Source organism: Desmodus rotundus, unplaced genomic scaffold, assembly GCF_022682495.2.
Source record: "Desmodus rotundus isolate HL8 unplaced genomic scaffold, HLdesRot8A.1 manual_scaffold_160, whole genome shotgun sequence".
Lineage (NCBI taxonomy): Eukaryota > Metazoa > Chordata > Mammalia > Chiroptera > Phyllostomidae > Desmodus > Desmodus rotundus.
The window spans coordinates 129422-143870 of record NW_026527215.1 but is presented as its reverse complement, the minus strand read 5'-3'; the positions used below and the strand labels follow the sequence as shown (position 1 = coordinate 143870).

Genomic DNA, 14449 nt, shown 5'->3' with positions numbered 1-14449 from the left:
AGAAGCTAGTTACCTGAAGGCCGTGGAGCAAAGCAGGCTTGTCCAAGATAGAGTCAGAGAGGCCGAACATTTTAGCCTGTTACATGGTGCTCATCAGGTGCTCTGCATGAAGCATCCATTTTGAACAGTGAAACTTTCCAAAAGTTCTAATGCAGATGTCAGAGCAGTTCCCACACACCGATCGCCCAGGGACACCCTAGTTGTGCAATGCCGTTTTTCAGTCCCTTCCATCAGCTCAGCATTTTGATAGTCCTGTCCTTGGACTCCCTATAAAGACTTCGAATCTAATTGTTTCCGGTGGGGCTTGGCAGGTGAAGAATCTAGGTTCAAAATTTAGCTTTGTTTTTTTAGTAGCTATATATCCTTGTGTGAATTACTTAATATTTCTAAATTTTCTCATCCGATAAAAACAGCTACCTCATAAAATTATGAAAATGAAGTAAAAAACATATATATATATATCATGCCAGGGATATAGTAAGTGCTCAATATAAACCGAAATTATTACTATTTTTTATTGTTCCCTCCCCCACCAATTCTGGCTATGTTCTGTATGATTTAAGAATGAGAGGGGCAGCTCTTTCCTCCCTGGCTACTTGAAGATCAGCCAACATCATGAATGACACAGTAACTGCCCAGACCAGAAAGTTCATGGTCAACAGACTACTTCAGTGAAAACAAATGATCATTGACGTCCTTCATCTTGAGACAGCAACAATACCTAACACAGAAATTTGGGAAACACTAGCCAAAATATATTAGACTACACCATATGTCATCTCTGAATTTGGGATTCAGAACCCATTTTGTGGTGGCAAAGCAACTGGCTTTGGCATGATTTATGATTCCTTAGATTATGCAAAGAAAAATGACCTTAAACATAGACTTGCAAGACATGGACTGTATGAGAAAAGACCTCAAGAAAACAGAGAAATGAATACACAAACAGAACGAAAAAGGTCCGGGAAACTTCAGAGGCCAATGTTGGTACTGGCGAAAAGTGAGCTGGAGATTGGACACAGAGGGAGTAAAGGTTCTTCAGTGACTTTCTGTGGTGATTGAGCAGATTTTTCATCAGAGGATTAATAAAATAAGAACTTTAAAAAATGAATAAGAGAGGCCAGGGAGGGAAGAAGAGTAAAAAAAGCATATAATCTCTATTATCTAGATTTGAAAAACAAGCCTGAAGAAATAAGGGATTTAGAAGCCTAGAAAACAAAGCCAGCCTTTCCTGAACACTCGCTAGAGTCCTGGTCTCCGATTTCTTTTGTCTTTCCCACTGGGCTTCTATAAGATAAAAAAGAGCCAGAGCTAGACTGAGAATGAGATAAGATGCCACAACAATGGCCACCATGAACCGTGGTTCCCTCCCTGACCAAGGCGTTATTGGTGGAAATTAGGCTCTTCAACGAGATGATGAAGAAAGCATTCCAAAGACCCACTCATGGGAGACTGTGATGTGGCAAGTTTTAGTTCAGTAGAAATCTGCCCCTGGGTTTTCAATTTCCCATCTCCCTCCACCCTGCTATGGAAAAGGTTCAATGTGTCTTCAGCAAGGGCAAGACAAAGGCCAGTGCCCAGAGTTTCTGTTTCATATTAAACCTTTGTCCTTTTAGAGCCCATGTAGTCTGCTGTGGGCCCATGTGGCTGCTAGACCCACAGGGTCGCATGCTCCTGAGCAAGAGAGCATGTGAACAAATGGGGCAAATGTGGGAGAGAGAGATAGAGAACTTCTTTCTTCCCCTGGGGTTATAACCAGGAACTTCTTCAAAATAACCAGTCGACTGCCCAAGCTCCTGTGGGCTTTTGATAGGTCCACCCCCCAGTTAGACTGACAGGCCTCTATGGCCAAGCACCTCCCCCTGTGTCTCCCAACAATCCAGGAGGGCAGACAGTACTCCTGGGGAGATTTCCTGTGCTTCTAGGATTAAGTCACTTCTGTGGCAGTCCCCTGGAGTGTGTGAATTACTCTGCAAATGCTATAGCTTCCTGGCTAAGCAAGAGGACTTACACTCCCTGTTTATTAAACTCAGTGCCTAATTCCCTTTGCTCTTTTTCTTATTAATAACTTGTCAACTACCTATGGTCACAAAGGAACTGATAATAGTTAGGGGTTGAGGTATTCCTGTTACTGGAAAGGAGACCGGATCCTAGCGGGTCTGCCCAGGGCCAGCCCGTAGTGTGTGTGTTATTGGCTTCACGCAGGGAACATTTCATAGCACAAGATCAGGTGATTTGGAGAGTACATTTATTAAAGCTGGGGATAGTGAAAGAAGGAAGGACTTAAGGTAGAAGAAGCAACAGGAGACTAAGCTGGGCTGCTTTGGCTCTCTAGAAATGTTATGGGAAAAAAGTGGGCCAATGCAGGGTTGCTGTCGCTCACTGGAAAGTCAGAGAAAAGAGGGCCTTGGAAACAGGTTCAGGGGGTTAGCCCCGGAGGAGCTGCTGCTGCCCAATGCTCCCCAGGTTGCAAGTGTTTTGGGGACCCTTAGAGTTTAGGAGATGCATGCCTTTTGGGGAAGAAGAGAAGGAAGGTAAAGGCACAGGCATTCTTTGGGGAGGGAGAGTGCATGCTGAGTCCTTTGTTTTCAGGGTTTTTAAAGGCTGGGAACTTAGGGGCAGTCTTAGGGGAAGATCTCAGTAGGATATTCTTCGCCTTTTCAGGTGTGCCCTTTCAGGGTTGTGGTCTCTACTGACTGGTCAGCACCAGGGCCAGAGGTCATTAGTCGTTGCAGCTCATCCTAGTGTCACCTGCCTGGGTGTGCTGCTTTTCTGGTCCTGGAGCTGAAATACAACTGAGGTCTAGATGCTATCTCTAGGGGGAAGAGGTCATGGTTCTAAACTTCGTGACCAGCAATATGCCAGGGGAGGAAAGGCCACCCTGGGGGCTAGGCCCGGCATTGGTTTTGCCCCTTGTTAGGCACCTGGGCTTTCTGCCCTGCTGACCTTCTGTATCTGGCTATAAATTGTTCAGCCAGTTTTCAGCTATTTGTCTTAGTTTTCCCATTCCATTTGCCAAGGAATTTTCCTAGCTTCTTACTATCCTGCCTCAGATCTATGTTTTTTTCAGTAAGCTTTTGACATAAAAAAAAACTGTACAACTATACATTTTTAAATTTTAAAAAGTGTTAAAAAAACCCCCAACCCTTGCCTAAGTAATGTGATTTTAAAAAGCACCCATACTCACTATTGTGCAATCTCCTTTGCTCCTAGCCCCAGATCTCTCCGTGACTGGCCTATAAAACAGCAAGGCCCCAGGTCACCAGCACATAGGGCCAGATACTCTTGACCCTGCTTGTGACAGTATTGCAAACACATGCCTAACATACTTTGGAAAGCCTGCTTGCTTCTATTACTGGTACATGAAAGTTTTGCTCCGGCAGCAAATATCTAAATTTAGATGCTTTTCAGGATGAACTCTGAATGATCTTTGTCCCAAAGACTAGTAGGAAATTGGAGGGCACCTTTCTTTGTATTTATTAATTCAAATGCCAGAGTTGATATTTTGTAATGCACAACTTTTAAAGATTGCCATATTAATAGAAAATGGAACAGACAAATGTAGGGAGTATTGAAGATTTCTCCTTTCCAGTTCTCATAAGAATTTCACTGTGCATACTTTTGTTTTTCACCTGAGAGAGCCAAGCATTACCGTATTATAGTAATACATCATAGTAATACTTTGCATACTCAAGTTAAATAAGAACAAATCCAGAGTAAAATTTCTTACCCTGGTAACTCCATGGAGTGTTTAGAATTAATACAATTTAGGAACTTAGTTCTTATATCATGTCAAAATGCTTAAATGTTGTTATTTAATTGAAGAAAAGACAATTTCCCTAATGAGAAAACTTTAAGGGATGCTGAATTTAATTTAATGAAAAAGTAGCTCCACCAATGGGTGTTTTTTTTTTTTTTGGTACAGTCGAGGTACTTTTTTTTAACAGGAGAAAATCAAAGTTTTAATATGTGAGCATGTGGAATTCACATAAGCATGAACATTCCAAAGACAGTGGCAACATTGGGTATATGAGGCATTTTTGGACAAAGGAGAAAGGGAGGGCAGCATATCAGATTTCAGGAGTGAGAATGGGAGGTTTACAGGTAGGTGAGGAAGAGGGGAACACGCAAGGCTGGGCAAATTCTTGCTAGGCAGCTCAGAAACAATGGGATACAGCGGGTGTCTAGGTGGGCAGGTAGGTGCCTGCCTGAAGCCCTCTGGTTTGCCATACTTAATTCAAATTAGACTAAGGTGAGCATCCTAAGATCCTCTTCCTAAAGCAGATTTCTCTGTCTGATTCTCTTGGGGCAGGAAATGAGGGAGGGTCAAAGTCTCCCTCTGAATCCTGTTTGTGTGTTTATTCATTTATTATTTATTTCTAGAGAGAGGGGAAGGGAGGGAGAAAGAGAAGGAGAGAAAAATCGATGTGAGAGAGAAACGACGATTGGTTGCCTCTTGTTTGTGCCCCAACGGGGCACTGAATACTGCAACCCATACATGTGCCCTGGCCAGGTAACGAACTGGTGACCTTTATTTAGCTCTGTGGGGTGACGGCCAACCAACTGAACCATACCAGTCAGGGCTGAGTCCTGTTTCTTAACAAACGTCTTAAAATCATATCTCCAAAGAGGCAGCTTCAGGGTGGGAAACTTTTGTCCCTTTAGTCCCTCTTTTAAACTTTAATTAATAAGTTTCACATTCTAGAAGCTAAGTTGGTAGGTTGTTCCTTATTTCTTTGATCCAAACATTTAGTCCTGAGAATAAATGACGTTAGTTAAATTGCTGAGCCTTATTTCAGGAGACAGTGAAACGGATGGGCTGCCAAAGTGAGGCCTGTATTGTGTAAGCAAGTAATCAGGTATTTAATAAGAGGTATGTCTGTAAAAACAAACAAACAAAAAAGGCTAAGGATCCGAGCAAATGATACATAAACCAGTTGCTGAGTCTGTAAGGCTGTCTGTTGAGAAGACTTTTAGGTGTAAGTATTAAAGCTGCCTTTGCTGGAAGGCAGGCAGGCAGTGGCTATCCGATAGGTTCTCCTGGTCTGCCATCATCAGGGGTTCAGGTAAATCCTGTGTGGCTCACATAGCCTCAGTCACTGAGACTGTGTGAGCGAGAGTCGTTGTGATAATTTCTCAAGTTTGCATCATGCCCTTTAGTTGCAATTTGAAAATGCAAGGCTTAGGAAAGAAAACAGTTTCACTTTTCAGTGATTTCAAGTCAAAGGATGGGAGAAAAATGAAACATTAGTTTCTAAAACTGTAAAGACAGTTAACAACTAGATCTAATATCCATAACCATGTGTTATAGTTCTTTCTGAAACACATCTTTTTTCCTCTATGAATCACCTTCATTTTAATCAAAGATCGCTAAACTAAGACTAATTTATTTAATTCAGAAGTCTAGCTTCAATGAATTTAGCCCAATTATTTGCATAAACACAATGAGAATATGACTTGATCATATATAGGTTCTCTTAAGTCTGCTTTGCTGAAATTTCGTAACGAATTTCCAGGTTGAACTTTAATTAGCCTCTCCAGGCTAAGAAGCCGAGCCACATAGTTGACATCAGCCTCTGCCTGCAATACCTATAGATATGAGTGAATTCCTCAGGTTTAAGGTCTCCCAAATGTTTTGAGGTTCTTTCTTTGCCACCTCCCAGGAAAGCAACCTCTGTTCCTTACCAGGAGAGACTGCTGTGAACTATGTAAGCAAGGTTTACAGCCAGGTACCAGGCTGTTTTTTGAAGGGATTTTTATTAGCTTTCAAAGTCAATTTTAATTCCTTAATGCTTTCTGGTGACATCCAGGTCTACATGTCTCTTTCCAGTCAAAACAATCAAGGTATTTTTTATTTATTTAAAAATTTTTACTGGGATATATTGCATATTGGCAATTAAAAATTATACATACTTATGGTGTATAATTTTATGGTATGCACATGAAGGGGGACCTAAAAATAAACAGAATTATCTTCTGGGGGGCATGTCCCTTGCAACACTAACTCCCTCTAGGTTAGTGTTCTAGGAACCCATATGTATCAAAGTACCAGCTGGTGTTATTGTGAGAGGCTGTGTTCCAGGTTTCAGTGAATTTTTTTTGAAGACTCAACACATTTGCCCATTTCATATTGGGCAATTTATGAGTGCACCTGCCCACACCGTGCTGAGCGTTCAGCACTTTTTGACCACAAAAAAGTTATGACCCTTACGCATCACACTCCTTATTCACGTGATCTTGCCCTGAGTGACTTTTTTGTTTGTTTGTTTCCCCAGATGAAAAAAGTCATCAAAGTGAAAAGTTTTGCTGATGTGGAAGAGGTGAAACAAACAAAAAAAATGGCAGAAGCACCGAAAGGAATCAAAATCAACAAGTTCAAACCCTGTATTGAGTAGTGGAAAAAAATGTCTTAATAGGTATATTGCATCAAATGGAGATATTTTGAAGGTGACTGCAGTTTAAATATGTAAGAACAAATACACAATTTTTAATGAATAAATTCTGTTTTTGGGTGGATCCCCTCTTGTATATATTGTGAAATGATTACCACAATCAGGGTAATTAATATAAGTATCACTTCAGTTACTGTTTTCTTCTTTTCTTTTTTATGTGGTGAAAACACTTAAGACCTACCTTCTTAGTAGATCTCAAGTGTGTAATAAAATATTGTTAAGTATAATTACATTGTTGTACATAAGTTTTCTAGAACATATTCACCTTGTGAAACTACATACCCTTCAACCAACATCTCATTTCCCCCACCACACAGGCAACAGCCATTCTGTTATCTGTTTCTATAGTTTCAACTTTTTTAGATTCCACTTATAAGTGAGATCATGCAGAACTCGTCTTTCTATGTCTGGTTTATTTCACTTAGCATAATGTCCACTAGATTCATTCATGTTGTTACAAACGGCAGGTCTTCCTTCTTTTTCAAGGCTGAATAATATTCCACTGTATATATCCACTCACCAGCATATCTTCATGGAGAGTTAATAAAATATATTTGGATTCAGATGAACTGGTTCAGATCCTGGCTCTGGTACCAGTAACAGGGTGATGGTGGATGATTTATTTAACTGCTTTGATGGTCAGTTTTTAGTTTGAAGATACAGTCTCATAATACTTTAAACAACTTTTTAAAATTTATTTACTTTTAGAGAGAGAAGGGAGGGAGGAAGCGAGAAACATCAATGTGTGAGAGATACATCAGTTGGCTACCTCTCTCATGCCTCCAACTGGGGACCTGGCCTGAAACCCAGGCATGTACCCTGATTGGGAATCAAACCAGTGAGTAACCTTTTGGTTTGCAGGCTAGCGCTCAATCCACTGAGCCACGGCAGCCATGGCTTAAGATTTTTATTTATTTTTAGAGGGGGGGGGTCGGAGAAAGAGAGGGAGAGAAACATCATTGTGTGGTTGCCTGTTGTGTACCCCATACTGGAGACCTGGCCTGCAACCCAGGCATGTGCCCTAGACTGGGAATCCAACCGGTGTCCCTTTGGTTTACAGGCTGGCACTCAATCCACTGAGCCACACCAGCCAGGGCTAATAATACCTTCTTATTATGAAAATTAAAAGATGGCTTATAGGCCACAATAAACGGTAAGTATTATTTAGTCAACATATAATGGTAAGTATTATTCTGTCAAGATATAATAAGTACTATTATGACAGGACACAACCTTGAGTTGACATGTTCTAGCAAAAGACTATTCTTCCTGTTTAACAAGGAGCGCAACATGTGGTAATGGAAAAAATACAGAGAAAAGAGAGGGATCCTGGGGAGCCCTGTCGTAAGTTACTCAGTCACCCTGGACAAATCACGTAACTCCTTGGGCCCCACTTTCCTCATCTCAAAGGAGCACTGTGCCTGGTGCTGCACCCATGGGGGAGCTGGCTAAACTATTTCCAAAGGGCTTTCTAGTTTTGAAAGTATAGAAAGTCTGCATAGTTTTTGATTGAAAGGACTTTGGTGGAAAAAATGCTTTTAGTACAAGAAGCACCCAAATCAGGACATATCTGGGGGCACATATAATTCTTTAGGAAGAAATTTGGTGAAGAGGCTACAAATGACCGGAAATCAGATTCTAGCTTGGGGAGGGAAAGCCTGCTTGACCAGCTAAGGAGATTTGGGAGGACCCAGCTGCTCACTTGGGGATCAAACTGAACTCCATTCTTCTATTGAACCTTTAACACTGCTCTCCCACTCCTGAAGCAACAGCCTCCACAAAGTCTTTGCCCTGTTCATGGCCCTTCTTGTGGGACTCCCCAAATTCAGCTCCAAGCTCTCACTATTTTTAGCTCCCAACTCAGGAAATGTTTGGAGTAAACAATCACACGCCCTAGGGAATTTATGACACGCCTAGCTTGCACTCCCCCCTTACCTTCTTATTAATAACCCCTTGCTTTAAAAGGAAGAAACAAACAGTTTTTAAAGTTTCCTTACCCCACATTTAAAAGTGTTACATGTCGACTATAGAAAAGTTTGTAAAGGATAAGGATATTGGGTATTATTTATCATCTCCCAACTCAAAGACAGCTACTGTTAGCAATATATTTCCAATCTCATTTTTATATCTATATTTATAGTATATCTATAGTATGTCTATAGCTATTTTTATATATATTGCATATTTGAGTTAATAGTATACATACAAAATAAGCTCTTAATATATCAACATTTACTATGTGGCTTTCTATTTCTTTCTCTCTGATGTCTTGACCGTCCACCTCTTGGCCCTTCCAATGATACTGACCTGCAGCTTGGAACTGGCTTCCATCATCATGCTATTGCTAAATGTTGAGAAGAGTTAGGGTTTTATATGCTAAAAAGGACATTTCACTCCAAACTGAAGGTGATTTAGGCTCATCAACTCTGAAGACATAAATCCCAGGGCAAATTTATTTCTGATGTTTTTCAAATTTCTTAACATACAATTACTTCTAAGGTTCCCTTACATTTTTATTTTAAATTTTATTTTCTATTCCTTCCTTTCATTTTTTATTAAAGAGAAATTAGCAATAAGATTAAAATAAATGATTCATTAAAATTTTATTCATATAGACCCATTAGCTATCCATATGATATTTGAATATTTCATATATACAGTAGTTTCTCCTTATCTGTGGTTTTGCTTTCTGTGGTTTCAGTTACCCACATTCAACCATGGCCTGAAAATATTAAGTGGAAAAACCTGGAAATAAACAGTTCAATAAACAACTCACAAGTTCCAAACTGTCCACTGTTCTGAGCAGTGTGACAAAATCTCACACTGTCTTGCTCCATCTGCCTGGGATGTGAATCGTCCCTTGGTCCAAGGAGTCGGTGCTGTGCACACTCCCCACCCGTCAGCCACGTAACTGTCTTGGTGCCACAATGCTTGTGTTTCAGTGACCCCTATTTTACTTAACCACGGCCCCACAGCACAAGAGCAGTGATCCTGGCAATTCAGGTATGCCAAAAAGAAGCCCGAACGTGCTTCCTTCAAGTGAAACGGTGAAAGTTCTAGATTTAAAACGGCATTTTATCATCTTACATCATCGGGAGAATTTGGGAGAGTACAGTATGATAAGATATTATGAGAGAGAACATTAACCTAATTTTTCATAGTGTATATTGTTATAATTATTGTTTTATTTCTAGTTGTTATTGGTAATATTTACTGTGCCTAATCTACAGATGAAACTTTACCATAGGTTATGTATTAATGGACAAAACATAGTATATATAGGGTTTGGTACTATCTGTGGTTCAGGCACCCCTGGAGGGTCATGGAACATGTCCCCTGAAGATAAGGGGAGGGGTTACTACCACCCAGGCAGGGGATCAAGGCTGTCCGAAGTTTCAGGTCAGGGGCTTGATTATAAGCCACTCCTATTTCATTAGCAGGTTCTGGGTGGAATTGGTCCCAAGACTAAGGCGCAGAGGCCTGAATTATTGGTCCAGGTGCCTCAAATTGCTCAGGAATTAAATTTTCCCTGGAGTGTAAGGTTAGGTTGAATCTGCAATCCAGAGAGGTCAAGTTTAAAGAACTTCAGGGCAGGGAGCTGTACAGTGCTGCTGGAGATACTTCCCTCTGCTCGTTTGATAAACACCCCAGCTTTGTTAAAGAACCTCTGGGGAGCTGAGGCACCTCAGGTCCAGTTGACAGGTCTGACTCTGCTCAGAATCCGAGATTCTAAAGACCTGAACGGATAGCCTGGTTGATTAGAGCACCCTCTCCATATGCCGGGGTTGTGGGCTCAATCCCTAGTCAGGGCACACTCAAGAATCAACCAATGCATGCATAAATAGGTAGACCAACAAATCAGTGTTTCTCTCTCTCCTTCCTTTCTGTCTCTCTCTAAAATCAATAAATAAAAATTTAAGAAGAATTTATAAAAAAAGAATCAGAGACTTCTGAGTCAAAATTTAATGGTAACTGCAAAGCTAGGTGGGGGAAAAAAAAAAAGAAACAGTGGCAAGTGCAGACAAAGAGATAGAAAGATCAAAAATAGAGAGCACTTGGATTGTCTGAGCTTGTCTGAGCTAGTTTCCGTGCTGTTAACTGTAACCAGGAGCCACTCAAATGCCTGCTGATATCACCACCAGAAATAAAATCTGACTCCTCCTCTGGATTGCTACCTTCACTAACAAAGTGTTGTGGCTCTGTGTGTGCTAAAGACAGGACTGAAGGCTATTGCAAGGGTGCTGGCTGAGTGGGTGGCCAGCAGGGGCAGGGAGTAGGGAGTCAGGGGCATGGTGGAAGCTGAGGGCTGGTCACCAAGGGGCTCAGACAGAATCCAGGCGAGCCGTGGGCATAAAGAGGTATCAGATTAGTGAACGATTAGAGGGAAGCCAGGTTCTCTGATTTACAAAGTTCTGAACCAGAGGAGTGAATAAGGCAGAATGGAAGCTGGGGTCTGAGAAAGCACCAGGAAATTTCCAAATTTCCCTGTCAGGTCACAGCTCTGAGGCTTTGGATCAGGCTTTTATAATGAAAAATTAAGTTAATTTTAATGTATTAGGAATGGCTCATGTTTTAAAAATTTATCTTAAATTAGATTAAATTTTATAGACAGCTGCACCCAGAGGATGGTCTTTCTAGGCCTTCACGGAACTAGATTTCTAAGGGAAGCTCCGCGTGCACCTGCTCCCTTACTTCCCCAGAGGCCCGGGCCGGGGGGCAGTTGTCTTTGTACAGATGGGGTTCATTTGAGCCTCAGGGCTTGTTTTTGGAATTTTCCGTCAGGATCCTGCCTCCCAGCTCTTGGGATAGGAACAAGGGTGGAATTACAGAAAACATAAAAAAACAGTGTAAACAGTGAAAACAACCCCCCCCCCCAATTCCATTCTCCAGAGGCAATCATTCTGCATCTTCATCTGTGGAAGAGTCCTGCTTATTATAACAGGATTGTGGTGTTAGGTAGGGGAGAAGCTATTTTTAACATTTTGGTGTATTCTCTTCTAGTCTTTTTATTAATTTAAGCATTTTAAACATGATTGGAACCACACGGTATATATGATTTTTATTTCACCTTTTTTCCTTAGTAATGTATCATGACTGTTTTTATGGTTACCAAATAGTGTATGTGTATGTGTGTGCTCCTTTCAACTTGTCCTACAAAGCAGATGGTGGGCTGGATTTCGTCGGGGAGCTGGCAGTTGGCTGACCCCTGAAGCAGAACAAAGGGCAGCCTCTGACAACAAAGAAAACAATGGCGCTACCCTCCTTAGGGATGCAGAGGTGAATGGGTCACATCTGCACCTACAGGAAACGCACTATCGAGGTTGTTCAGGGAGCTAGAGGGTAAGGAGTCAGGAGGTGAGATTGAAATAAAATTTCTTTCTGTTTAATTCTGTTTAAGCCCCATTTAATCTGTGGTTTCCCGGGTCCATATTTTGTCCCAAACACAGGAGGGTACACTCCCTGAGAGAGGAAAGCGAGAACTTTAACTCATAACAGATTTTCCAGGAAGCCCAGCGGAGAGGGCCCATTTTTGTCTTCGGTGGCCCTGCCTCCACCATCACTTTGGGCAGACGTTTAGTCTAGGCCCCGCCTCTGGGGGCAGTTGGGTGCAGGTAGGAGCCAAGGTCTTGAGAAAAATATTTTTTAAAGTTTCACTTTTGATGATTGCTGTATCTTTTATCATATGATTGAACCATAATTTATTTTTTGTTTTTCAAAATATTGGGTATTTAAGTTGCTTCTAAAGGTTTGCTGTTAAAACACTGTAAAAAACACCTTGCTACATAAATCTTTCTCTTAAATGTAGCTAGTTTGTTAGTATTAGTTGGGGGAGAAACTATTTCAACATCTTGGTATATTCCCTTCTAGTCTTTTTATTAAGTATTTTAAACATGATTGGGATCATCCTACATACATAATTTTCTTTTTTTGAAAAATTAAACAAACAATTTCTACCTTGGAACTGGTACAGTTCCAAGGTAGAGAAAGTGGAGCAGGCAGGGCCTTGTGCCCCTCCCCACCGCCGATGGAGGCAGTGGGGGCACTGGCACGTATACAGTCACAGCAAATTGGCAGAAGAAAAACACAACACATTCTTGGCTAGAGGCAGAGAGATAAAGCAACGTGCATGGGGGAGCCCACAGCGAGGACGCGGTCCCTCTGCTCCTCCTGCCAGAGTTTCCCCTTTGGCCCAAAGGAAGACTTGGCTGTACACAGAGGCCCAGCTGGGAGCATCACGTGTTCCTGCTCCCTGGCTTCTGTGTCCTTGGCTCTGGGGCAAAGGAAGGTAGAAAGGGAGACAAGTCGATTCTGCACCAGTCTTGCTCTAGGCCACCAAGGAAATAGATGAATAGATTATTCCATTTTCTTTAACTTCTCTTTCCTTGGCACCGTTGCTTTGCAAAGATAAGGCAGTATGAGCAGTAGGCTCAGGAAGAAGACGTGGCCAAGAAAATAGACAGATTTATACACCTCATGTGTCCCATGTGAAGAGGCAGGAGGCAATCACTGAGTAACCCATGAAGAGCCAGAGGATGGTCTGTGGCACCAAATAGTAGAAGGGTTGTAGGATAATAATGGAAGCCAGGTTGCTCAGGGTGAGGTTGTCTCCAGTTAGGCTGGCAGCCTGTCTTTCCATGATAACAATGAAGAAATCCATCTGGAAGCAGACCAGGTATCCAGAGCATGGGCCATGCCAGAGGGCCAAGAATAGCAATGAGAGACCCTGAGATAGTTCTTTATTTCCAAAGAACTTGAGTCACTTGAAGAAGTAACAGGCCACCCAGGCATTGGTGTCGATGTTGAAAGAGGCAATGGTGCCAGTGAGGCAGGGGGTCGTTTCAAAGAGCCACACCTCATGTCAGCAAAGGCATCCCGCTTTGCTTTTCCATTTCATTAAAGTCGTCAAAGCCCAGCTCTGGCAAAATGCATACTCTTTCTGTGACCAGACAATAGGTGACATATTTGTACAGCACAAACTTGCTCCAGATCAATATGTACATGCAGGGGAGCCAGAAAAGGTGGTTTTCGTCATCTTCCTGTGGAGATAATTTTCTGCGATGTGGGGGCTGAGCAGACATATCCTGCCAGGTAGACAAGGCCCAGACTGAGGTGCTTGAGAGCAGGTACCACGCTGTTTGGTATCTTCCCTGGTGCGTCAGTCAGCTGTCTCTGCTCCACCTTTAAGTAGTAGTTCATTGAGAACTGGGGCCCCACCAAGAAGGCCCCATACAAGTAGAAGAAACCAGTAACTTCCAGTAGGGAAGGGACACCCGGTATGGCATATGTCTGTTGCTCAGAAGACAAGGAATTCTGATTTTTCCTTCCATCAAAGTAGTCAACAGCCAAACCAACCAGTTCCAAGGTCAGAACACAAGGAGGCATTGTGCCCTTGATATCGTTGTTGCCAGTGGCTGGGTAATAATATCCGGCAAGAAGGTAGGCCGTGGGGAAACAAAAGGAGTGAGCAGACAGTGATGGTGCAGCCCATCAGTCGCAGGATGAGGAACTGAAGGACCATACATAGCAGGGAATGGTAGAGCTGGTTTCCAAAGTTAAAATAAGCAATTGTGAGGTCCATAAAGGCGTGGACGAGATGGATGAGGTAGCTGTCCTTGTGGAAAAGGCAATGCCGATAACACGAAGCCAGGAAGATGGAGATGATGAGCCTCCGCGCCTGTTCTGACGTGCCCAGGGACGTCGCCAACTTGTGAAGGCTCGGATCTGCGAAACCCCACCACAGCACCCTTGTCCGCTCTGCCACCGCTCCCACGTCCCCCTCGGCAGTGGACTCCATCTCAGCTCCAGGTGCCTCCCAGGGACCACCTTAGGTCCATGCACCCCGACTGTGGGCACAATGCTGTACTTCACCCCAATTCAGCCTGGAGCCCGCCCACAGCTACATACATAACTTTTATTATCCCACCTTTTTTCTTAACAACATATTGTGATTAGTCTCACGATTACATTTTGTTTATGGATGTGGTTAGATTAGTATC

General features: G+C 42.3%; 2 pseudogenes; one reads left to right on the top strand and one right to left on the bottom strand.

The window, feature by feature from the left end:
• The first annotated feature begins 615 nt into the window (after positions 1-615).
• LOC112305099 (small ribosomal subunit protein eS24 pseudogene) lies at positions 616-1004 on the top strand (annotated as a pseudogene).
• An 11802-nt stretch (positions 1005-12806) lies between these two features.
• Positions 12807-14247, bottom strand: LOC112305087 (lysophospholipid acyltransferase 5 pseudogene; annotated as a pseudogene).
• Between the last annotated feature and the right edge of the window lie 202 nt (positions 14248-14449).